This window comes from Phyllobates terribilis, unplaced genomic scaffold (assembly GCF_046119375.1).
Source record: "Phyllobates terribilis strain yellow unplaced genomic scaffold, ASM4611937v1 Scaffold_12__6_contigs__length_324123572, whole genome shotgun sequence".
Taxonomy (NCBI): domain Eukaryota; kingdom Metazoa; phylum Chordata; class Amphibia; order Anura; family Dendrobatidae; genus Phyllobates; species Phyllobates terribilis.
Genome location: NW_027362772.1, coordinates 83934712 through 83959020, shown reverse-complemented (window position 1 = coordinate 83959020; position 24309 = coordinate 83934712). Strand labels below are relative to the sequence as shown.

General features: G+C 45.2%; 1 protein-coding gene across 2 annotated transcripts in view; it reads left to right on the top strand.

Moving 5' to 3' along the window:
* Window positions 1-24309, top strand: part of LRRC4B (leucine rich repeat containing 4B) — a 443022-nt gene that overhangs the window by 219594 nt on the left and 199119 nt on the right. The window contains exon 1 of one of the 2 annotated variants that reach the window (XM_073656019.1): window positions 8399-9519. The exons of the other annotated variant lie outside the window; for it this stretch is intronic. The gene's annotated coding sequence lies outside the window, so the exon portion shown is untranslated. Of the gene's footprint in view, window positions 1-8398; window positions 9520-24309 lie in introns of those variants that run through there. 2 annotated transcript variants of the gene reach the window in all.

Here is a 24309-nt window from a genome sequence, read left to right as displayed (position 1 = left end):
AAATACTAGAGAGGTACTGGAGACATAATAGAAAAATACTATAGAGGTACTGGAGGCATACTAGAGAAATACTAGAGAGGTACTGGAGACATACTATAGAGGTACTAGACCGATACTAGAGCGAAACCAGAGAGGTACAGGAGACATAATAGAGAAATACTAGACCGATTCTAGAGAGACACAGGAGACATATTAGAGAAATACTAGAGAGGTACAGGAGACATACTAGAGAAATACTAGAGAGACACAGGAGACATACTGGGGAGACACTAGAGACATATTAGAGAGCTATAAGAGACATACAAGAGAAATACTAGACCGATACTAGAGCGAAACCAGAGAGATACAGGAGAGATACTAGGGAGCTACTAGACCGATACTAGAGAGATGCTAGAGAGACACAGGAGACATACTAGGCACAAACTATAGAGACACTATAGACATATTAGAGAGCTATAAGAGACATACTAGAGACATTAGCGCTAGATTAGGGAGGTACAGGAGACATACTATGTACACAATAGATGGCCGCGGTCCCAGTGGACAGCATGTCACAATGTGGTAATGAATAGTGTTGAGCGAGCACTAAAATGCTCGGGTGCTCGAAGCTCGGGCCGAGCTCACCGTGATACTCGGGTGCTCGACCCGAGCAACGAGCCCAATGTTAGTCTATGGGAGACCCGAGCATTTTTGCGGCGGCACCCCCGGAAGTCTTTTAAAAGCCTAACAAGTGCCCAAAACGATAGTGACAGTGCTCAAATGACATGGGGACAGCATGGGGATCGCCCCAGGAAGCATTTCTGACCCCCAGGTCACTGCTGTCAACAACGTGGTCAGAGGTATTAAGCCACTTTTAAGGACTCACAATAAAACGTTCAAAAACGAAACTGAAACTGCTTTCCTGTGAAATATGTTAAGGAACTTCCTTTCCAGGGTAAAGACTTGTGTATAAGGTAAAATAAATAACCAAAACAAAAATACTCCTCCACACCTTGGGCTATGTTCACAAGTAGCATTTTTTATGTGTTTTTGCACTTTTGTATTGCTTTCAACCGTGACAAATGCATTCACCAGGAAATGTCATTTTAACATTTTACAACCTTATCTGGCCATGTGCTGTGTGACACATGCATACAGTGCTGAAAAGACATGGGAACAGCATTGGGAAGACCCCTGGAAGAATCTCTGACACCCAGGTCACTGCCTAAAAGTGTGCCCATCAGAAGTCATCCTTGCCGCATCAGAAGATGCAGACTTGCAACTATCCCTGTGCAAGTCCTTGTCCCAGGGCAGTGTTCAATTGTACCTCCCCCATTCCTTGCAATGCAAGCGCAAATATGCAGCCAACCACCCACCCACCCCAGGCTGCAATACCATACTGCTTGCTTGCTTGCACTTGAAATTAGGCCTTTTAGGCATGTGGAGGCGGAATCTGGCCACCACGTCATGGCTGCGTTGGCGGCCTGGAATCCACACTCAGTCCCCAGCCGCCCGGCGGCCGGGTGTCCACACTCCAACCCCAGCCACCAGGGGGTGGCCGGGTGTCCATAAACGGTCCCCAGCCGCCCCTATTTCTCCTGTTAACTTCCCCCCACACACTTTTCTTAGCCTGGTCTGCTTTAGGGCAGCATTGGACGAGCCCACCAGAGAACCAGACTCCTCCGGTGGGCCCTGGCTTCTCCATCAGGGAAGTTGAGAGTGCCAAGGTGAGGAGCATGATGATGATGATAGAAGTTAGCATCTGCTTTGTTTTCTTGGAATGCAAGCGCATGTATGTAGTAGCGGCTAGGCCTGAGGTGGTCAGCGTTTTGGCGCATATCCTACCTCCTCCGAGGATTGCTGGATGTTTTCCTGCTGCTATCCCAGTTCTATGACTCCCGTTACAACAAAGCTTCAGGTGATAAATGATGGATGAGGTGGTGGCAAAGGAGAAAGAGCAGGAGGAACAGGGACCATTCACATCAATATCAGGCCAGTCAACCACATATATCTTGTAGGATATGTTTCTGTACCAAAAGGAGCGGTTCGGCTACACAGTTATAGGGCATACTGTGAGTGCAATGCCTACCAAAAATTTCGAGGCACTCCAATGCCCCTTGGAAATGACATGGAGGTCAGAGGGCCTTAACTAAACCGTTTTTTCCATTTATAGCAACTGGGTCTCCTGTACACTGTTGGCCTAAGCAGTGAATGGAAGGCTTTCCAAAAATTATGAGGAACTGCAATGCCCCTTGAAACAGACGTGGATTACAGCGTACTAAAAACCTTCTACCCATTATTGGGGAGTGGGTCGCCCTTAGTTTTCGACTTTGCATTGAAAAGCAAAAGCTGACTAAAATTAGGAGGAAATGCAATGCCCGATGGAAGAGTCGTGGAGGTTAGAGGTAATTAAAAACAACATTTCAATGCCCCTTGGAAGAGCTGTGGAGTTCAGAGTAGCTTAAGAAGACGCTTTTAATGCCCCTTTGAAGAGACGTGGAGGTCACAGTAGCTTAACAAGACGGTTTTAATGCCCCTCGGAAAAGACGTGGAGGTCCCAGTAGCTTAACAAGACGGTTTTAATGCCCCTTACAAGAGCCATGCAGTACAGCATATTACAAACATTATTCCCATTATTGGGGAGTGGGTCTCCCATAGTATTTGCTTACGCCTTCCAAGCAAAAGCTGCCAAAAATTAGGACGGAGGAACTTGCAATGCCCCTTACAAGAGCCATGCACTACAGCATATTACAAACATTATTCCCATTATTGGGGAGTGGGTCTCCCATAGTATTTGCTTATGCCTTCCAAGCAAAATCTGCCAAAAATTAGGAGTAAATGCAATGCCTGTTCGAAGAGTCGTGGAGGTTAGAGTTAATTAAAAACAACATTTCAATGCCCCTTGGAAGAGCTGTGGAGTTCAGAGTGGTTTAACAAGAGCTTTTAATGCCCCTCAGAAGAGATGTGGAGGTCCCAGTAGCTTAACAAGACGGTTTTAATGCACCTCGGAAAAGTGGTGGAGGTCCCAGTAGCTTAACAAGACGGTTTTAATGACCCTCGGAAAAGTGGTGGAGGTCCCAGTAGCTTAACAAGACGCTTTTAAAGCTCCTCGGAAAAGTGGTGGAGGTCGCAGTAGCTTAACAAGACGCTTTTAATGCCCCTTACAAGAGCCATACAGTACAGCATCTTAAAAATATTATTCCCATTATTGGGGAGTGGGTCTCCCACAGTCTTTGCTTATGTCTTCCAAGCAAAAGCTGACAAAAATAAGGACGGAGGAACTTTCAATAATGGCTACACGGACCACGTCACCCTGGTGGTATAGTGGTGGTGGAGGCTGAGGATAAGGAGAAGAACGTAAAACAGCCGAAATGAGGAAGCATATACCCATGTGTGTGTGTGAAGCAGTGCATGTGAATACACCTCCCGAAATAACACAATGGATTTGACTTTATGTTACTCTGCTGTCATTTGGTGGTGATGAGAAGTCTGGCCCAATCCAGCCCTTGTTCATTTTGATAAGGGTCAGCTTGTCAGCATTGTCAGTTGACAGGCGAGTGTGCTTATCAGTTATAATTCCCCCAGCGGCACTAAAAACACGCTCCGATAAAACGCTAGCGGCAGGGCAGGCCAGGACCTCCAAGGCGTACAGAACGAGTTCATTCCAAGTGTCCAGCTTGGATACCCAATAATTAAAAGGCACAGAGGAATCACGGAGGACGCTGGTACGATCGGCAAGGTACTCCCTCACCATCTTTTGAAACTTTCCACTCCTTGTGAGATTACCCGCGCCTCAGGGCCTGTAAGCTGGGCGAGTCTCAGAAAACTGTCCCAGAACGTTGACAGTGTTCCCCTGCCTCTGCTGGATTGGAGTTGCCTCTCTCTCACTTGTACGCCTTGGTTGGTCAACGAACTGTGACCTCTGCCGCTAGTGTGTTCAGATGGGAATTTTTTTAACATTTCTGCAGCAAGGGCCTTCTGGTATTGCCCCATTTTTGTAGACCTCTCCACCTCAGGAATAAGAGAGTGAAAGTTCTCCTTGTAGCGGTGTCTAAAAGTGTCACCAACCAGTAATGACTGTCACCCAACATTTTGACAAGGTCACGAGGGTCACGGTTAAGGCAGTTTAACATAAAGTCAGCCATGCGTGCCAGACTGGTAACGGGCAAGATTTCCGTGTCCTCACCAAGATGACGACTGACCATGCTCTCCTCCTCCTCATCCCCCCTGTCCTCAGGCCACCCACACTGAACCGACGGTATGACAGTTGTACAGGTACTACCGTCTACAGCGCATGATACAAGCTCCTGTTCCTCCTCCTCTCCCTCATTGTCCCCCAATTCACGTTGGGATGAGATGAGGCTGGGCTGTGTGTAATCGACCGCTACGGCTTCTTGATCCATCTCATCATACTCTGGCTGCAATGCCTCCTCTTTAATTCTCTGCAGAGAGCATTGCAAAAGACAGACAAGTGGAATGCTGATGCTAATGATGGCGTCATCACCACTCACCATCTTGGTGGACTCCTCAAAGTTTGTCAAGATGGCACATATGTCAGACATCCAGGTCCACTCCTGAGGTCTTATGTGTGGAGTCTGACCTGAATATCGACGGCCTTGTTGCAGCTGGTACTCCACAACTGCTCTCTTCTGCTCACAAATCCTTTGCAACATGTGGAGGGTAGAGTTCCAACGTGTGGGGACATCACACACCAGTCGGTGTGCTGGAAGCTGCAAACGCTGCGGCAACACAGCAAGGGCGGCGGAAGCTGTAGCCGACTTGCGAAAATGAGCTGACAGGTGGCGTACTTTGACGAGCAGATCTGGCAACTCAGGGTACGATTTAAGAAACCGCTGAACCACCAGGTTAAGCACATGAGCCAGGCATTGTACGTGTGTGATCTCGCCTCGCCTTAGAGCCGCCACCAGGTTACGGCCATTGTCACACACGACCATGCCTGGATGTAGGTTCAGCGGTCTCAGCCACAGATCTGCCTGCTCTTTCACAGCTGTCCACAACTCACAAGCAGTGTGAGGTTTCTCACCTAAGCTTATGAGTTTCAGCACAGCCTGTTGCCGCTTGGCGGAGGCAGTACTGCAGTGCTTCCAGCTTGTAACTGATGTGGTGATATCTGAGATGGAGGCTGAACATGAGGAGGAGGAGGAGGAGGATGATGCGCAGGAGCTATACACTCTGGGGGCAACTCTGACTGACATAGGGCCCGCAATCCTCGGTGTGGGGAGGATGTGTTCCGTCCCAAGGTCCAACTGGGTCCCGGCTTCCACTATGTTTACCCAGTGTGCCGTCAGGGAGATGTACCGTCCCTGGCCACAAGCACTTGTCCACGTGTCCGTTGTCAGGTGGACTATCCCAGTAACTGCGTTGTTGAGGGCACGGCAGAGGTTTTGGGACATGTGCTTGTGTAGTGCGGGGATGGCACACCGGGCAAAATAGTGTCGGCTGGGGACCGAGTATCGAGGGACGGCCACCGCCATAAGGTTGCGGAAGGATTCCGTCTCCACCAGCCTAAAAGGCAGCATTTCCAACGCAAGCAGTCGTGAAATGTGTGCATTTAGGACTGTGGCCTGTGGGGCATTAGCTGCAAATTTCCGCTTTCGTTCAAAGGTCTGGGATATGGACAACTGAACGCTGCGGTGGGACGTGGACGTTGATGCTGTTTCTTGAGAAACTGCCATAACAAGTGAAGACTGAGAGGAGGGGGCATCTTTCCATGCAGTATGGACAGGGGATTGCCTTGCACACACAACAGGGGGTTCTATTGCACGCACAACAGCGGAAGAAGCAGTGGTGACACCTGCTGACACTGGTCGTGGACCCTGGGGTTCGCCCCACAGTCGGGTGCTTTGCTGCCATGTGCCTGATCATGCTGGTGGTGGTCAGGCTGGAAGTTTTGTCACCCCTGCTGATACTGGCATGGCAGGTGGTACAAATGGCCTTTTTGGGGTTATCAGCAGAGTCTTTAAAAAAATTCTAGACTCTGGAAGACCTACAGGTTGTACTGGCAACGTCCCTCGTGTTGGTGTTACGGGGAACTGTTGCCCGTCTTCTGTGTGCGGCCACCACACTGCTTCTTCCTGCCTGTTGGGGTACTCTGCCTCCCTCACCCTGTGTGCTGCTGGCCTCGCTCTGCATGTCCTCCTGCCATGTTGGGTCAGTTACTAGATCATCCACCACCTCCTCCTCTTCCACTTGCACACCACGATCCTCCTCTTCACTTCCTGGCAATTGTGTCTCGTCATCGTCCACCTCTTGTGACAAATTGCCAGCGTCGACTTCCTGTGGCCGTGGTTGTTCAAATATTTGGGCATCGCTACATGGGATCTCCTCTTCCACCACTTCAAGCGGAGCAGGCGAGGGGCACAAATCTGGAAATGGTCCAAGTGTGGGATCAGTTGCTGTCTGGCGACACTCGGCATGGTGGGAGGAAGGAGCATCAGGGTGAGGAGGAGTATGCGGTCGAGACTCACGGCTACTAAGAGTTAACCGTGTGGAAGACAGACCGGAGGTGGTGGTGCCCAGGTAACTGTAAGTATTATCTGCTATCCAATTAATAACCTGTTCACACTGATCAGTTCGCAATACTGGTGTTGTTCTGTGCTTCCCTAGTAATTCGGTCAAGAAGTGGGAGTGAGAAGATGTGGCTGTTGGTTGTGGCACATTTTCACCTTGGCCACGGCCCCGTCCTCTACACGCACCATCACCAGAACGTCCACTTCCACGTCCCTTGCCACGCGCCTTTCCTATTGTAAAGGAAGTAAAATAGCTTACACTCGCACTATCAATGGAGAAAGGGTAATAAAAAGTAGATAAGAACCGTGGAAGAGGAAAACCACAGTTCTATTTCTCTGGCCTACACCCAACTCTTTTAAACAATCTGAACAATCAGGGAGAAACTATTACTGTTTTTCTTTACGGAAAAAATACCAAAAGCTGAATAATAGAGATTTTTTACCATGGAATGGCAAAACCACAGTTATTGTTTACTGGGGTATAGCAGAAAATTTTAAATATATATATTTGCGGCTGAACAGTGAGCGACACACTCAAACTGTTTTTTTTTTAGGTAAAAATGGCCCAAAAGTGTATAATACAGAGGTTTGACCCGTGGAACTGCAAAACCACACTTGTATTTCTCGGGCCTACACCAGACTATTTTCAACAGATATATTTGTGTCTGAACAATCAGGAGACACTATTATTTTTTTTTTACGGCAAAAAATGCCAAAGCAGGATAATAGAGATTTTTTACCGTGGAACAGCAAAACCACAGTTATAATTTACTGGTGTATACCAGACTTTTTTAAATATATATATTTGCGGCTGAACAGTGAGCGACACACTCAAACTTCTATTTCTCTAGCCTACACCAGACTATTTTCAACAGATATATTTGTGTCTGAAGAGTCAGAGACACACTTTTTTTTTTTTGGTGGTGGGGGGGGGGACACCAAAAGGTTAATAAGACGGGTATTTGTACAGTGTGAAGGAGGAAAAAAAAAAGAGGATTTAGATGAAAAAAAAAAGGATTTTTCCTGGCCCCCGAGACCTGGAGCTAAGTCCAGAAATTTCAGCAACAGGAGCACACAGGACTGTAATGCAGCGTTTGCTGGTATAACTACTGCGTCTCCTATACAGCCTGCCTGCCTGCCTGATATCTGGAATGGATATTAGTCCTGAGAAGGACTGTTTGTTTGATTTTGCAGCCTTTACAGACCCTATACTAACTATTTCGCACTATATATCTCTCCCTAGCTCAGCAGCGCTGTCCCTACACTGTCTAATCCGGAGCGACTGTGTCCAAGATGGCGGCGCTCGGTTTTAAATACTCGAGGTGACGCTGTGTGGCCAGCCAATCACTGTAATGCCCACAAACAACATGGCTGCGGCATTACAGTGACTGGTGGGCAATCCCTGCATGTTTATTGGCTCTGTAAAGAGCGCCAAACATGCAGGGCGGAGACCCGAGCTCCCGCCAGAGTAACCCGAAAATGCTCGGTGCTCGCCGAACATCCCGAGTAGTGAGATGCTCGGGCGAGTACCAAGCAGTGTCGAGCATGCTCGCTCAACACTAGTAATGAAGCGTAATAAATGGCAGGTATAAGTGGCTGTATGTGAAGTCCTCTGATGTCTTCAGAAGAGGGGAGGCCACTGAAGCCTCCGAGATCCTCTCTTACAAACCTCTGTACTTTAGGTCTAGTTGGGCATAGGACACACTTGGTTTCCATCATGGGGCATTTTCAGTGGACTTTTATCCTGTAAGGCCCATGATGGTAATGCTTTAAGTGGCTGCATTCTTTGATGTAATATAAGTGTTGTTGTGGTTTTGTCTTTGTACCACTTCCAGTGTATTCAATGCTCGGAGCCTTGTCTTCTCCCTCTTCCCATGTATACAGGTCATCTCTTGCCTCCGCCTTCCTGGTAGGAGGAACATGGTCTGTACCACAGAGAGGGTTTTGATCCCTTTTTCTCTTGCAGCCGCTTCTGCACCTCATCTTTGCGAATAGTGACATGACAACCAATCAGAATTATTCCTGCTGGAAACGGCTAATTAGATAACTGGATTTAATTTGTTCACTGAAGTGCAGAGAAGGGGAAAAACAAGGAGGATTCTCCGCACGTCTGACGGAAAGGTGGTGTTTTATGGTCCCCGGGGCCTTTGATGGAAGATATTGGGGTGTTCTGCAGATAAAGAGCCATCAGGCCTCCCCGGCAGGACTGCAAGGGACTTCGAGGAGGAGATTGAAGGATTCCATCGACTGATGGGGGCAGGTTGCAGCAAGCATCGTCTATTCATTTGGCGTTAAGCGCTTCTTGGTGGGGGTGTGGGGTTGGGAATGATGTGCTTCTCTTGCAAGATGGAATCATAGTGCAGCTGCATCGACAAGCGGCTGAGAGAGAAAAACAAGAGGACATTGGCAGAGAGAAGGATGGAGGGGAAGGCGAGCTGTGAGAGGTTCCCTGCACTGCTGTGTGACTAGAAACCATAATTACATCACAAAGGAGAAATTATTTCACTCGGAAAACAGAGCTGCCAGGGGGGTGGGCTGGAAGATATACACACAGTGACTGAGTCCGGAGAGGGGGGAGGCAGGAGAGCACAGCCATCCACCACAAGTGAGACATCTTCCTCGCCTTCTTCTTCGCCTGGTCACCGGTGGCTTCAGGATGCCGCACCTGGGACAGCGACGTCCCCTGGATCTAGTCACCTCTGGACAGTGGGTGCAGAGTGCAGCAGTGCTTGGGGGGCCTGCACCCCTCTGCTATGGGCCCTGCAGCTGCTGAGCAGACATTATTTCTCCTGACTTCTCTGGACTGAGGAATTAAGGACAGGAACCAGATTTGCTCATCCACATTTGACCTTAGTCCCAGCATTTTTTTTACAGAATTCTCTTTTATTTTCTCTGGAAACGAAGGGGGCGATTTGGTCGTGATTGAATCCCCTCAGAGATGCAGGAGGGAGGAGGTGGAGGAGGAGGCGAGAGGAGCATTTCTAAGGATGTGAGCCAGACCTGGAGATGGGTGAGTGGTGGTAACCATAGAAATGGTTCCAGTGGAGAGAACAGGCGAGGGCGATGGGGACACGCTTCTCCTGGATGCATTCATTGCTCGCTGCATTCTGCCCCTCAGCCTGGATCATACATGATGGGATAATGCACGCTTAGTGCAGTCATATTCATACATGGACCATGTTAGTCACAAACCATCCTCCCCATAGTGCACGGCATTAACACCTTCATTACCATAAAGCTAGACTTCTACTCTGCATTGATGTAACCTGATAGAAGCCACAGGCCATCACTTCATCCTTCCACCTTATAAATGTCTTTCCCATTGCTTGGAGAAAATCGGAGCTTCTTTAGGGCAGCACAGGAGGCCATCTCTGAGCTGCATTACCTGCACATTGACAATTAGGTCATCACCTGGACCTGAGCGCCATTCATCTGGTCTCTACCCACATGTGACTAAGAATCTGCACCCAGCTGCAATAACCTTTCCTCTCTAGGAGAAGAAGCAGCTGCTGAGAGCTTCTGGCCGCTTCCCTCCCACGCTGCATCTTCATTCTCCATCAACACATCCCAGCAGATCTTCTCCTCCCACAGTCTTCTACCAAAGATCCCAGCAGATCTCTTCCCACAGTCTTCTACCACAGATCTTCTCCTCCCATAGTCTTCTACCACAGATCCCAGCAGATCTCCCACAGTCTTCTACCAAAGATCCCAGCAGATCTTTTCCCACAGTCTTCTACCAAAGATCCCAGCAGATCTCTTCCCACAGTCTTCTACCAAAGATCCCAGCAGATCCTCTTCTTCTTCAGTCTTGTACCATAGATCCTGGCAGATATTCTCCCATTGTCTTGTACCATAGATTCTCCCTGATCATCTTCTCCCTCAATCTTGTACTATAGATCCTGGCAGATCCTCTTATTACCATAGTCCTGTAACATAGATCCTGTTAGACCCTCTTCTCCCACAGTATTGTATCATAGTCATAGATCCTGGCAGATACTTGTCAGCAACAGTCTTATACCATAGATCCTGGCAGTCCTTCTCATAGTATTGTAGAATAGATCCTAGTTGATCCTGTTCTCCCACAGTCTTATACCATAGATCCTGGCAGACCTTCTCCCACATTCTTGTACTATAGATCCTGACATAACCTCTGCTCCCAAATTGTTGTACCATAGATGCTGGCAGATCTTCTCCCATTGTCTTGTACCATGGATCCTGGCAGTTCCTCTTCTCCCACAGTCTTGTATCAGAGATCCTGGAGAATCCTTTCCTACAACAGTCTTGTACCATAGATCCTGACAGATCCTATTCTCCCACCATATTGTATCATGGATTCTGGTAGATCTTCTTCCACAGTCTTGTATCAGAGATCTTGGCAGATCATCTCTCACATTTTTGTACCATAAATCCTGGCAGATTATCTTCCCACACATTGCCAGATTCACATATTCTTTTACCATAGATCCTGGAAGAACCTTTCCTCCCACAATCTTGTACCATGGATTCTGGCAGATCCTCTTCTCCCACAATCTTGTATCATGGATTCTGACAGATCCTCTTCTCCCACAATCTTGTACCATGGATTCTGACAGATCCTCTTCTCCCACAATCTTGTACCATGGATTCTGGCAGATCCTCTTCTCCCACAGTCTTGGACCATGGATTCTGGCAGATCCTCTTCTCCCACAGTCTTGTACCGTGGATTCTGGCAGATCCTCTTCTCCCACAGTCTTGTACCGTGGATTCTGGCAGATCCTCTTCTCCCACAATCTTGTACCGTGGATTCTGGCAGATCCTCTTCTCCCACAGTCTTGTACCGTGGATTCTGGCAGATCCTCTTCTCCCACAATCTTGTACCATGGATTCTGGCAGATCCTCTTCTCCCACAATCTTGTACCGTGGATTCTGGCAGATCCTCTTCTCCCACAATCTTGTACCGTGGATTCTGGCAGATCCTCTTCTCCCACAGTCTTGTACCATGGATTCTGGCAGATCCTCTTCTCCCACAGTCTTGTACCATGGATTCTGGCAGATCCTCTTCTCCCACAATCTTGTACCGTGGATTCTGGCAGATCCTCTTCTCTCACAATCTTGTACCATGGATTCTGGCAGATCCTCTTCTCCCACAGTCTTGTACCGTGGATTCTGGAAGATCCTCTTCTCCCACAGTCTTGTACCATGGATTCTGGCAGATTCTCTTTTCCCACCATCTTGTACCGTGGATTCTGGCAGATCTTCTTCTCCCACAATCTTGTACCATATATCTTGGCAGATCCTCTTCTCCCACAATCTTGTACCGTGGATTCTGGCAGATCCTCTTCTCCCACAGTCTTGTACTGTGGATTCTGGCAGATCCTCTTCTCCCACAGTCTTGTACCATGGATTCTGGCAGATTCTCTTTTCCCACCATCTTGTACCGTGGATTCTGGCAGATCCTCTTCTCCCACAGTCTTGTACCTTGGATTCTGGCAGATTCTCTTTTCCCACCATCTTGTACCGTGGATTCTGGAAGATCCTCTTCTCCCACAGTCTTGTACCATGGATTCTGGCAGATTCTCTTTTCCCACCATCTTGTACCGTGGATTCTGGCAGATCTTCTTCTCCCACAATCTTGTACCATATATCTTGGCAGATCCTCTTCTCTCACAATCTTGTACCGTGGATTCTGGCAGATCCTCTTCTCCCACAGTCTTGTACTGTGGATTCTGGCAGATCCTCTTCTCCCACAGTCTTGTACCATGGATTCTGGCAGATTCTCTTTTCCCACCATCTTGTACCGTGGATTCTGGCAGATCCTCTTCTCCCACAGTCTTGTACCTTGGATTCTGGCAGATCCATCATCATCCTCAGGTGTGATATCATTACCGATTCATGAAACAATTACCGATTGTGTAATGGATTAGTAAGAGCACGATGAGATGAGGGCCAAACCTCATTACGTTCACAATTCAATACTATTAATCTCATCTTCATTTTTCATATTAAATGATCTTGTGCATTGGTCATCATATATTCGCTTACGGTTCACAGCGGCGCCCTATTTATTTGTGGATCTCCACTACTCACAGATATTAGATCCTCTTCATCCATCTCTTTCATTGTTCATTCTTATTAAATATCTTCATCACTTCTCCCCATTATGTCTTCTGCACTGTTCCTTAATATATCCTCTTCACTATATACTGACATTACATGCTCTTCATTATTCAACAGTATGATTGCTTTTGTTAATTAATAATGTATTGCCTATAATAAATTAGTTTCTTTGTTAAAAGTATTTTACACAAAATTCAAAATCAATATGGCAGAAGTGAAGGGACTGATCTACTTTACTACATAGGACCAAAACAAAACCTATCGTAATCTCAAAAAGTTACTTGCAGTCTAATGAATAGAGTTTTCTATTAATAAAGATCACAGAAGAGCAGAAAGTACAGTGCTGATGCCGCTAAAACTATGGAGCTAACTCTCCTATGCATCTCACTCTCACGTATCTACCACCGCTAAGTCTATAGAACCCTTATGGATCTACGCTTACATATCTACCATTCCTATGTCTCTAATACTCCTATTTACCTTCTACCTTTATCCATGTACCACTCCAATGTATCAACAACCCCTATGTATCTACGACAACTTCCTGTCTACCTTTGTCTACCACTGCTATGTATCCACCTCTCTCATGTATCTACCAACCCTATGTATATATAACTCCTACGTATCTCCCATCCCTATGTATCTACGACTTCTATGTATCAACCACAACTTCCTGTCTACCACCTCTATGCATCTACCACTGCTATGTATCCACCTCTCTCATGTATCCACCTCTCTCATGTATCTACCAACCCTATGTATATATAACTCCTATGTATCTATGACTGCTATGTATCAACCACAACTTCCTGTCTACCACCTCTATGCATCTACCACCTTTATGTATCTACCACTGCTATGTATCCACCTCTCTCATGTATCTCCCATCCCTATGTATCTACCACTCATATTTGTTTTCCACACCTATGTATCCACCACCTCTCTGTATCTACCTCTTCTACGTATTTACTACCCCTATGTATCTACTCCGTTGTCTATGTACCACTCTTTCATATCTACCACTGCTGCATACCTATTACTCTTATATACTGTACCTTGAAAAATTATTCATACCCGGTGAACTTTTCCACATTTTTACATGTTACACCCACAAAATGTATTTTATTGGGATTTTATGTGGTATACCAACACAAAGTAGCAAGTATTTGTGATGTGTAAATGAAATGGTATCTGGTTTTCTAAATATTTTAAAATTATAAAAATCGGAAAATTATAGTCTGATCCCCCTAAGTAAAATCCTGAGGGAACAATTGCATGCAGAAGTAACAAAATTGGTACATTGCGTCCACCTGGGTGTGATTTCTTCTCAGTATGACTACAGCTGTTCCGTGAAGGCCTCAGAGGTTTGTTTACGAACATTAGGGATCAAACAACGTCATGAAAACCAAGGAGCCCACCAGACAGGTCAGGGATAAAGCTGAAAATCAAGGAGCCCACCAGATAGGTCAGGGATAAAGTTGTGGAGAAGAGTAAGCAGGGTTAGTTTATAAAAAAAAAATAGCCCAAGCTCTGAACATCTCACGGAGCTCTGTTCAATCCATCATCCAAAAATAGAAGGTGTATGGCACAATTAAAAACCTACCAAGACATGGCTGTCCACCTAACCTGATATCCTAAGCAAGAAGATCACTAATTAGTGAACCAGCCAAGAGGCCCATGGTCACTGAGGAGCTGCAGAGATCCACAGCTCAGGTGGGAGAATCTGTCCACAGGACAACTTTTAGTCTTATACTCCACAAATCTGGCCTTTATGGAAGAAGGGCAAGAAGAAAGCCAATTTTTGAAAGCAAGCCATAAGAAGTCTTGCTTGAAGTTTACAAAAATCCATATAGGAGACACAGCGAGCATGTGTAAGAAGGTGATCTGGTCAGATGAGGCGAAAGGAGAACTTTGTGGGCTAAATGCAAAATGCTTTGTGTATAGAATAAAGGGTGACTACCGCGCTGGTCCACTGAGGCCAGGGAATAATGGGGAGAGTGGTAGTATAAAAAGGTGTTTATTTGAATAAATTAAAATATATTTAATTAAATTAAAAGCCAAGATTATGAGGTAGATTATTGGTGTAAAATACAATTGTAGGTACACTTTGTTGATGCTTAAGGACCGGAAGGAAGAAATAGCGAAACTTCTAGGGAGTCCAGAGCCTACGAGTACCTGCAAAAAGTGTATATAGCCTGTTAATAGTTGGTATTGGGGGAACCATGCAGATTAATAGGTTTAAAATATTTGAAGGTGGACCATCCATACCTAGCCGGAGATGAGTTAAGTCCGGAGGGTATTGGACGTTCTCCTGAAAGGCCGTAATAATGACCAACTAAAATCAGGAGGAGGGGGGCTAAAATTAGCAAATAATATCAACTGTATATTGATAGCTCTATTGTGTGATGATTACCTGTTTAGTTGGTTAAGGATTTCTTCTTATCTGTGGTCCAGAGGTCCTGGATGTCCAGATGTAATATTATCATTTGAAGAGTAGTGTCTTGCAGGGACTAAGATAAAAGATTAAGAACTACATACAAGAGAGTACGTTACGGGCAACAGATATGGAAATATCGGATTAAATAATGATATCGATCCCATTCACATAATAGAGACTGAAGCTTGGGCTGGTTTTATAGCTATAGGCCTTAGATAGCTGTGCTCTTGATTAAACACTGGTTAGTGGTTCTTGTTTATGGTCCAAAAGATGGCCAATGGACCCGATATAGTAAGGATATATATTATATATAAGGTATTATATAATATATGAGGCATTGTTCTGCAGGAACTAAAATGAATTGGTGTACACTCATTTAAAATGTAAAGGCAGGTGAAGATAGAGATAGAGACATCGAGGATGTAAAAATGATTACATTGGTAGCCGGAGGACTTAGTAGATAGTAGCAGGGCTGGCAATGCGGCTGGCTTATTTGGATAACGATGCCCTTTGTGGACTGTACCCTAAGTGCCGCACAGAGTCCACACTTATGTGAGTGCAGTTTTCTGCTGAGTGACTGAGAGGATGACATAAAAGAAAAAACAGCGTCCAATCCAGGGTGTTCAAGGTATCAAAATTGTAGTTTATTTCGCCAGATTACAACGTTTCGACCGTTCACCAGTCTTTATCAAATGCTTGATAACAATTTTGATGCCTTGAACACCCTGGATTGGACGCTGTTTTTTCTTTTATGAGCTGCAATTTTTCCAAGTTGGTTCCTTGGAGTCAATGGGCGTCCATTTTGCTGAGGGCTGTCAGTTCCTTCTTCTTTGGACATGACTGAGAGGATCAGTCTAAGGTATGGATCATAACCCTATACCCACAAGTCTTGTCATATGTTGAGGGAGCCAGCAGGCTCTAATAGACGTTATACAGAGGGATTTGTAGGTAGGATAAATAATGCTGAGAAAGGAGAGTCTTTATAAAATGGCAGCAGGAACAACCGTTGATGATACAGAGATGTACCTGTGATTGAGCCATGTTCCCTGGCGTCTTTGGAGGAGATGCCATGTGCTTGCATGGAGGGGAGTCACAGACGGCGTGTGGATCGCAGTGGGGGTGCTGCCAAGGCTTGAGGCCATGGGAGATAGTAGGTGCTGGGGTCCCGGCCGGAGACTCGACCTGCGCAGTAGGACCTGCGTGACGTCAGTCCAGAGTGGTCACGTGACTCAGGTCTTGGACGGATAGCAGGGAGGACCAGTAGGAATCCTACGTGTTTTGGATACTTCAGTATCCTTCATCAGGGATAGTGCCTGGTACCCCTGCGATCCTTTATATACACATCCTAATTGGGAGGCACAAATCAGTATTAGCTCAATTAAAGGCAAATAACTCTACTCCGCTATTGAGGCCCCTTGGTCTCATGGAGTCCAACTTGAAGATCCAATTTGTTTCGGCCCTGTATATTTGTTTGATAAAGTTTCCTTGTCTCCAGTGCTTTTGTATAGTCTGTATGCCTGTAACTTCAATCCTCTTTATTGAACCATTATGTTTATCTATAAAATGTTTAGATCGGGGGTGTCCTTCAAATTTATTATTAATATTCCTGATATGCTCTCCTAACCTTTTGTTGAGAGGTCATATGGTTCGAGCTACATATAGTTTATTGCATGGGCATCTTAAGCCATATATTACCCCCTTGCAGGTAATATGGTCCTTTACGGGATATTCAGTGTTACCATGTGAAACAATGCTCTGTTTTTTCGTGTGGAGAGTTTTACAGACTTTGCATATTCTGTATGAGAAGAAGCCCGTGCTGCCGAGAGGGCGGGTAATAGGTGGATTTTTTATAGTGGGGGCCACCTTGCTGGCAATATTACTGGCCTTCCTAAGAATGAATCTGGGGAACGGGGGTATTTGATCTCCTATAATTTTGTCGTCTTTGACAATGCTCCAGTGTCTATTGATGACACTTTTGAGTATATGAATATTAGAATTGTACGTGGTGATGATCGGGATATCTAGTGTAGAATCATCAGTTTCGGGATTTATGGAGTTTTTGTTTTTTAGTAATTGGGAGTGTGGTATTTCACTGACTTGATTTTTTGTAGTGTTCAGCAATTGATGGTGGTAACATCTAGTGAGGAATTTTATTGTCAGGAGATCAGCTTCAATATTAAAATCCTGTGATTTTGAACAGTTCTTTTGAAGTCTTAGGTATTGACTTCTCGGTACATTCAGAAGCCATCTTGGTAGATGGCAGCTATCCATATGAATATAGCAGTTCGTATCTGTCGGCTTAAAAAAAATATGTGTGCAAAGTTCACCCTGATGGATAAAAATATTAAGATCTAAAAATTTGACCTTTTCTTGGCTGATAGAGGAGGTAAAATTTAAATGAAAGTCATTATTAATGATATAAGTTAAAAATTCTTCCAAGGACGGACAGTCCCCTGACCAAATAAAGAGGATATCATCAATAAAGCGCCGCCATAGGAACAGGTTCACTCGCAGTGCCCCCCGGGTATATGGTAGAGTGCTCCCACATACCTATGTACAGATTTGCATAACTGGGCTCGAACCTCGTCCCCATGGCGGTGCCCCATCTCTGAGTGTAGTGGTTCTGTTCATATTTAAATGAATTGTGGTTTAAAATGAAAAGCATACATTCATTAATAAATTCAATCTGCACGTCAGGCATGTTACTGAACTTCTTTAGAAAAAAAGGTGGCAACTTGGCATCCTTTGTGGTGCTGGATCACTGTATATAATGATGTGATATCCAATGTGCCAAGAATGTAATGATTTTGCCTCTGGACCTGATTGTGTAGTTGAAGAGTATGCTTTGTGTGGTAGAAAACTAACCCTGCATATCACCCTGAAAACACCATCTCCACCGTCACACATGGTGGTGGCAGGATCCTGCTGTGGGGAGGCATTTCTTCAGCAGGGGCAGGGAAGCTGGTCAGAGTTGATGGGAAGATAAATGGAACTAAATACAGGGAAATCCTGGAGGAAAACCTGTTAGAGGCTGCAAAAGACTTGGGACTGGGGCCTAGGTTCATTTTTTAGCAGGACAATGACCCTAAACATCCTGCCAGAGCTACATTGGATGATTTAGATCAGAGCATATTCCTGTGTGTGGACGGCGCAGTCACAGTCCCGACCAGAATCCAATTGAAAGTCTGTGGCAAGACGTGAAACTTGCCATTCACAGACATCTCTGTCCAATATCACTGAGGGAGAGCGAGTGTGCAAAGCTGGAGAGACAGACCCCAAGAAACTGCAGCGTAAGGTGGGAGAGACAGACCCCAAAAGACTGCAGCAAAAGCTGGTACTACAAAGTATTGACTCAGGGGGCTGAATACAAATGCAACTCACAATTTTCAGATTTATATTTTTACAATAATCAGAAAACTTTGTATAATTTCCTTTACATATCACACATTCTTGGTACTTTGTGTTGGTATCACAGAAATTCCCAATAAAAAATACATTCAAGTTTGTGGGTGTAACATGAAAAATGAGGAAAAGTTCACAGGGTGTGAAGACTTTATCAAGGCACTGTCTACTATATCTATCTATGTACCACTCTTACGTATCCATCACTCCCATGTATCTACAAACTGTATGTACAGTCATGGCTGAAAGTGTTGACACCATTGAAATTTGTTAGAACCTTGCTCTTAGGTTTTTTCCTTTGCTGGTCACATGACCTTGTTGGCCTATTTAATCCTGCTCCGCCCTTCTGGCTTTGCTGGACTTCATTGTATAACTACTTTCTAGCTAGCCTGTGCTCTGTATCTAACTCTGTTAGTTTGCTTGGTCTACGGACCTCTGTGTTCTTTATATTTTGTTTGTTCGTCTGTCTGCTACTATTTCTGTTAGGAGGTGTCCCATTTTCCTCCCAGTCCTTAGTACTTGTAGGGATTCCTTCCCCACATCTATAGGTCTCCGTACAGACTAGCTTAGGACTTTAGCAGGTCTGATCGCAGGATCAGGTCCCCTGTTACATCGTAGAGATTAAGCTGAGTTCTATCGTAGGGACAGATCTCCTCTCTTTCCTTAGCTCTGGTAGCAGAACATAACAGTAAGTCCAGCCTGCAAATTCTCTAAGGAAAGATTTTTCTGTTCCATCATGGTGTCGGTTCAGGATTTGGCTCATCGCCTGCAGGGACTCTCTCTGGAGGTGGCCGAGCTCCGTCAGCATGTGAGTAACTGTCCTGGAGCACATTTCTTGGAGCCTAAGGTATGTTTGCCGGATTTATTTTTTGGTGAACACCGAGAATTTTTTTCATTTAAAAATGCTTGCTTATTGTATTTTCGTTTGAGACCCAAGTCCTCTGGGGATGAATCCCAGCGCATAGGGTTCATAATGTCACTTTTGCGCAAAGAGCCTCAAGAGTGGGCCTTTTCTTTGCAACCTAGTGATACATGCTTCAGATCAGTGGATAGTTTTTTTTCTGCTTTGGGGCTATTATATGATGATCCTGACCGTGTCTCATCAGCTGAGACTGAGTTAAGACGTTTGAGACAGGGATCAGGTAATGTGGAAAAATATTGTACTCATTTCCGTCGTTGGTCTACTCAAACAGGGTGGAACGATTCTGCTCTGAAAAGTCTATTTCTTGCTGGGCTCAATGAAAGGGTTAAAGACCTGCTAATTGCTTATCCTACACCTGAAGATTTGCAACAGGCTATGCAATTAGCTATACGGGTGGATAGGAGACTGCGTGCTAGGGTTAATGAGAGCAAATCCTCTGCTATGTCAGTTTCTGGTTATGAGAATGTGTGTACTAACAGTGGTGAACCGATGGAGATTGGATCGGTGGCACGTCGCTCTCAAGAAAAAGACCGTAGATTTTCTGAAGGCTTGTGTTTCTATTGCGGAAAATCTGGTCATTTGATTATAGGCTGTGAGCTTCGTATCAAGAAAGAAAAAAAAATTGTCAGTCATGCCCGTATTGCCTGTTTAAATTCCAAGGGTGTATTTTTAGCTGCTTCCACGATTGCTCAGGAAAAATTAATGGAATTTCGGGTGTTTGTTGATTGTGGGTCTACTCTGAATGTAATTGATGGGGGATTCTTGGAAAAACTCAATTTAAAACCCGAACCTTTATCATCCCCCATTGCTGTGGTTTCTGTGGATGGTTCCCCTTTGAAGAATATTACTCTCAAGGTCTGTGAATTTCCTCTCACTATTAATGGTGTTCACCATGAGAAATTGGATTTGGTAGTTTTGAATAACTTGCCTTCTCCAGTAATATTGGGATTGCCCTGGTTAAAATTTCACAATCCTGTACTGGATTGGTCTACCAGTGAAATTAAATCCTGGAGCCATAAATGTTATGACAAGTGTTGTAACGGGCGTATTGCAGCTTTGGATAGGGGAGAATTGCCTGTTCCTATTCAGGATTTTTGGAGAGTTTTTTCTGAGAAGGAATCGCAGGTTTTGCCTCCCCATAGAGACTATGATTGTTCTATTGAATTTGTCCCTGGAGCGACTCTTCCTAAAAGTCGTTTATTTAACCTTACTATTCCTGAGAGGAAGGCTTTGGAGGAATACATACAGACAAGTTTGGCCGCCGGTCACATTAGGCCCTCTAAGTCTCCTGTGGCGGTTGGATTTTTTTTTGTAAAAAAAAAAGGACGGCGGTTTACGTCCTTGTCTGGATTTTCGTGAGATTAACAAAATTACTGTACGCAATCCTTACCCACTGCCATTGATTCCTGATCTGTTTAACCAGTTAATGGGGGCCAAGTGGTTCTCTAAAATTGACCTTAAGGGGGCATACAATCTGTTGCACATGAAGGAGGGTGACGAATGGAAGACTGCTTTTAACACTCCTGTGGGTCATTTTGAGAATCTGGTTATGCCTTTTGGTCTTACCAATGCTCCAGCATTTTTTCAAAATCTTATTAATGACATCCTTAGACCTTTGATCGGCAAAAATGTGGTTGTGTATTTGGATGACATTTTGAATTATTCGCCGGATCTGGAGTCTCATTGGCGGAGCGTACGTGAGGTATTACAGTTATTAATGGACAATTCGCTTTTTGCTAAGCTGGAGAAATGTGAGTTCGCTGTACAGAGAATTAGTTTTTTGGGTTACATTATCTCCAGCGAAGGTTTTGAGATGGACCCGGTTAAAGTTCAAGCTGTACAGGAATGGCCTAGGCCTATTGGTTTGAAATCGATACAGAGGTTTTTAGGTTTCGCCAATTATTACAGAAAATTCATAAAAAAAATTTCTAGTATTGTCAAACCTCTGACCGATCTCACCAGGAAAGGTGCTGATGCGGTTCAGTGGTCTTCTGAGGCCATTGAAGCTTTTGTGTATCTCAAGGAGAGGTTCACCTCTGCTCCCATCCTTATGCAGCCTGATGTGACTAAGCCGTTTTTGGTTGAGGTTGATGCTTCCTCTGTGGGAGTTGGCGCAGTATTGTCTCAGGATAACGGGGATGGATTACATCCCTGTGCCTTTTTTTCAAAAAAATTTTCGGAGACTGAACTGAATTACGATATTGGTAATCGGGAATTATTGGCTATTAAACTCGCATTTGAACACTGGCGCCACTTCTTGGAAGGTGCGGAATTTCCCGTTCAGGTTCTTACGGATCATAAAAATCTGATATATCTTGATGCTGCCAAGCGCCTGAATGCCCGTCAGGCTAGGTGGGCACTGTTTTTCTCGCGGTTTAATTTCTCCGTTACTTACATCCCTGGTACTAAGAATGTTAAGGCGGATGCCTTGTCTCGCAGTTTTTCTCCCATAGTCGGTGCTGAGAAAGAGGAGAACATTTTACAAGAAGGTGTTGTGATATCTGCTTTGGACTCCGTTTTGGAAGATGAGATTCTTAAAGCACAGGAGAATGCCCCATCTAACACTCCTCATGGGAGGTTGTTTGTGCCTGGGACCTTTAGGAGAGATTTGTTTGTTGAGTGTCACGAATCTCGGTTGGGAGGTCATCCCGGAATCTCTGAGACCAAGAGACTGGTGGGTCGCAGTTTTTGGTGGCCTGGATGGCAGAAGGAAGTCATTAAGTGGGTGCGTCAATGTACTATATGTGCTAGATCTAAGTCCTCACATACTCCTGCTGCGGGGTTGCTTTGCCCTTTGGAGGTTCCCAGTGCTCCTTGGACACATTTGGCTATGGACTTTATAACTGACCTTCCCCCCTCTGAGGGTTTTACTGTCATCTGGGTGGTCGTGGACCGTTTTAGCAAGATGTGTCACTTGGTTCCCTTCATCAAACTGCCCTGAGCTAAAACTCTCGCTAAGGCCTTTGTCAAGGAAATTGTCAGACTTCATGGCGTTCCTACTGACATTGTTTCTGATAGGGGTCCTCAGTTCGTGGCTCGTTTTTGGCGTGCCTTTTGTGACAGGTTGGGAGTTCATTTGTCGTTCTCGTCCGGATATCATCTTGAATCTAATGGCCAGACAGAAAGGAAAAACCAGGATGTTGAGCAGTTCTTGCGTTGTTTTGTGGCAGACAATCAAGAGGGGTGGTCTGAGTTTCTGCCACTTGCTGAATTTGCTCTGAACAATCATACATCTTCTTCTGCTGGTTGTTCGCCTTTTTTTTGTTGTTCTGGGAGACATCCGTCGTTTGGGTCGTTCTCCAAGTTGGGATCTGCCGTGCCTGAGGAGGAGAATTTTTCCGGTGATTTGGAGAGAGTTTGGACGGATGTGCGTGGTAATCTTCAGGAGGCCAACAGAAAATCTAAAGACTACTTTGATAGGAAACGACAGGAGTTTTTTTTCGCTGTTGGTGACATGGTTTGGTTGTCCTCTAGGAATCTGCGGTTGAGGATTCCTTCTAAGAAATTGGGTCCCAAGTTTGTAGGGCTCTTTAAGGTGCTTCAGGTTGTCAACCAATCTGCTGTTAGGTTGGAGGTTCCTACCTCCTGGAGAATTAATCCGGTATTTCATGTCTCTCTGTTGAAAAAAGCTGTTGTATCGGATTGTGACGCCTCTGCCTCTGTTCCTCCGGTGGTGGAGGACGGGGAATATGAAATTTCTCGCATCCTTAACTCTAGACAGTATAGAGGTAGTTTGCAGTATCTTGTGGCCTGGAAAGGTTTCGGACCCGAGGATAACTCTTGGGTGAGGTCGGATGATGTTTCCGCGTCCAGACTTATCAGAGCGTTTCACAGGAGATTTCCTGATAAGCCTGGTCCTAGGGGATCCGGAGGATCCTCTTAGAAGGGGGGGTACTGTTAGAACCTTGCTCTTAGGTTTTTTCCTTTGCTGGTCACATGACCTTGTTGGCCTATTTAATCCTGCTCCGCCCTTCTGGCTTTGCTGGACTTCATTGTATAACTACTTTCTAGCTAGCCTGTGCTCTGTATCTAACTCTGTTAGTTTGCTTGGTCTACGGACCTCTGTGTTCTTTATATTTTGTTTGTTCGTCTGCCTGCTACTATTTCTGTTAGGAGGTGTCCCATTTTCCTCCCAGTCCTTAGTACTTGTAGGGATTCCTTCCCCACATCTATAGGTCTCCGTACAGACTAGCTTAGGACTTTAGCAGGTCTGATCGCAGGATCAGGTCCCCTGTTACATCGTAGGGATTAAGCTGAGTTCTATCGTAGGGACAGATCTCCTCTCTTTCCTTAGCTCTGGTAGCAGAACATAACAAAATTGTTCCAGAAAATGAAATATTTCTCCCAAACAATTCCACACATTTTGTTATACACAGGTTTATTTCCTTTGTGTGTATTGGAACAAAACAGAGGGGAAAAAAAGGCAAATTGAACATAATTTCAAACAAAACCCCAAAAATGGGCCGGACAAAATTGTTGGCACCCTCAACTTAATATTTGGTTGCACCCTTTGGAAAAAACTGCAATCAATCGCTTCCTATAATCATCAACAAGCTTCTCCAGGTCTATCATATTTGAAGGCGTCTTCTCCCAACAATAGTTGTAAGATCTCTCCACAGGTGATCAATGGGATTTAGATCCAGACTCATTGCTGCCACTTCAGATCGTTCCAGAGCTTTGTTTCCATCCATTTCTGGGGGCTTTTTGAAGTATGTTTGGGGTCATTGTCCTGTTGGAAGACCCATGACCTAGGACGCAAACCCAGCTCTGACACTGAGCACTACACTGCCATCCAAAATCTGTTGGTACTCTTCAGATTTCATGATGCCTTGCACACAGTCAAGGCACCCAGTGCCAAATGCAGCAAAACAACCCCAATGTATCTTTGAACCTCCACCATATTAGACTGTAGGTACTGTGTTCTTTTCTTTGTAGGCCTCATT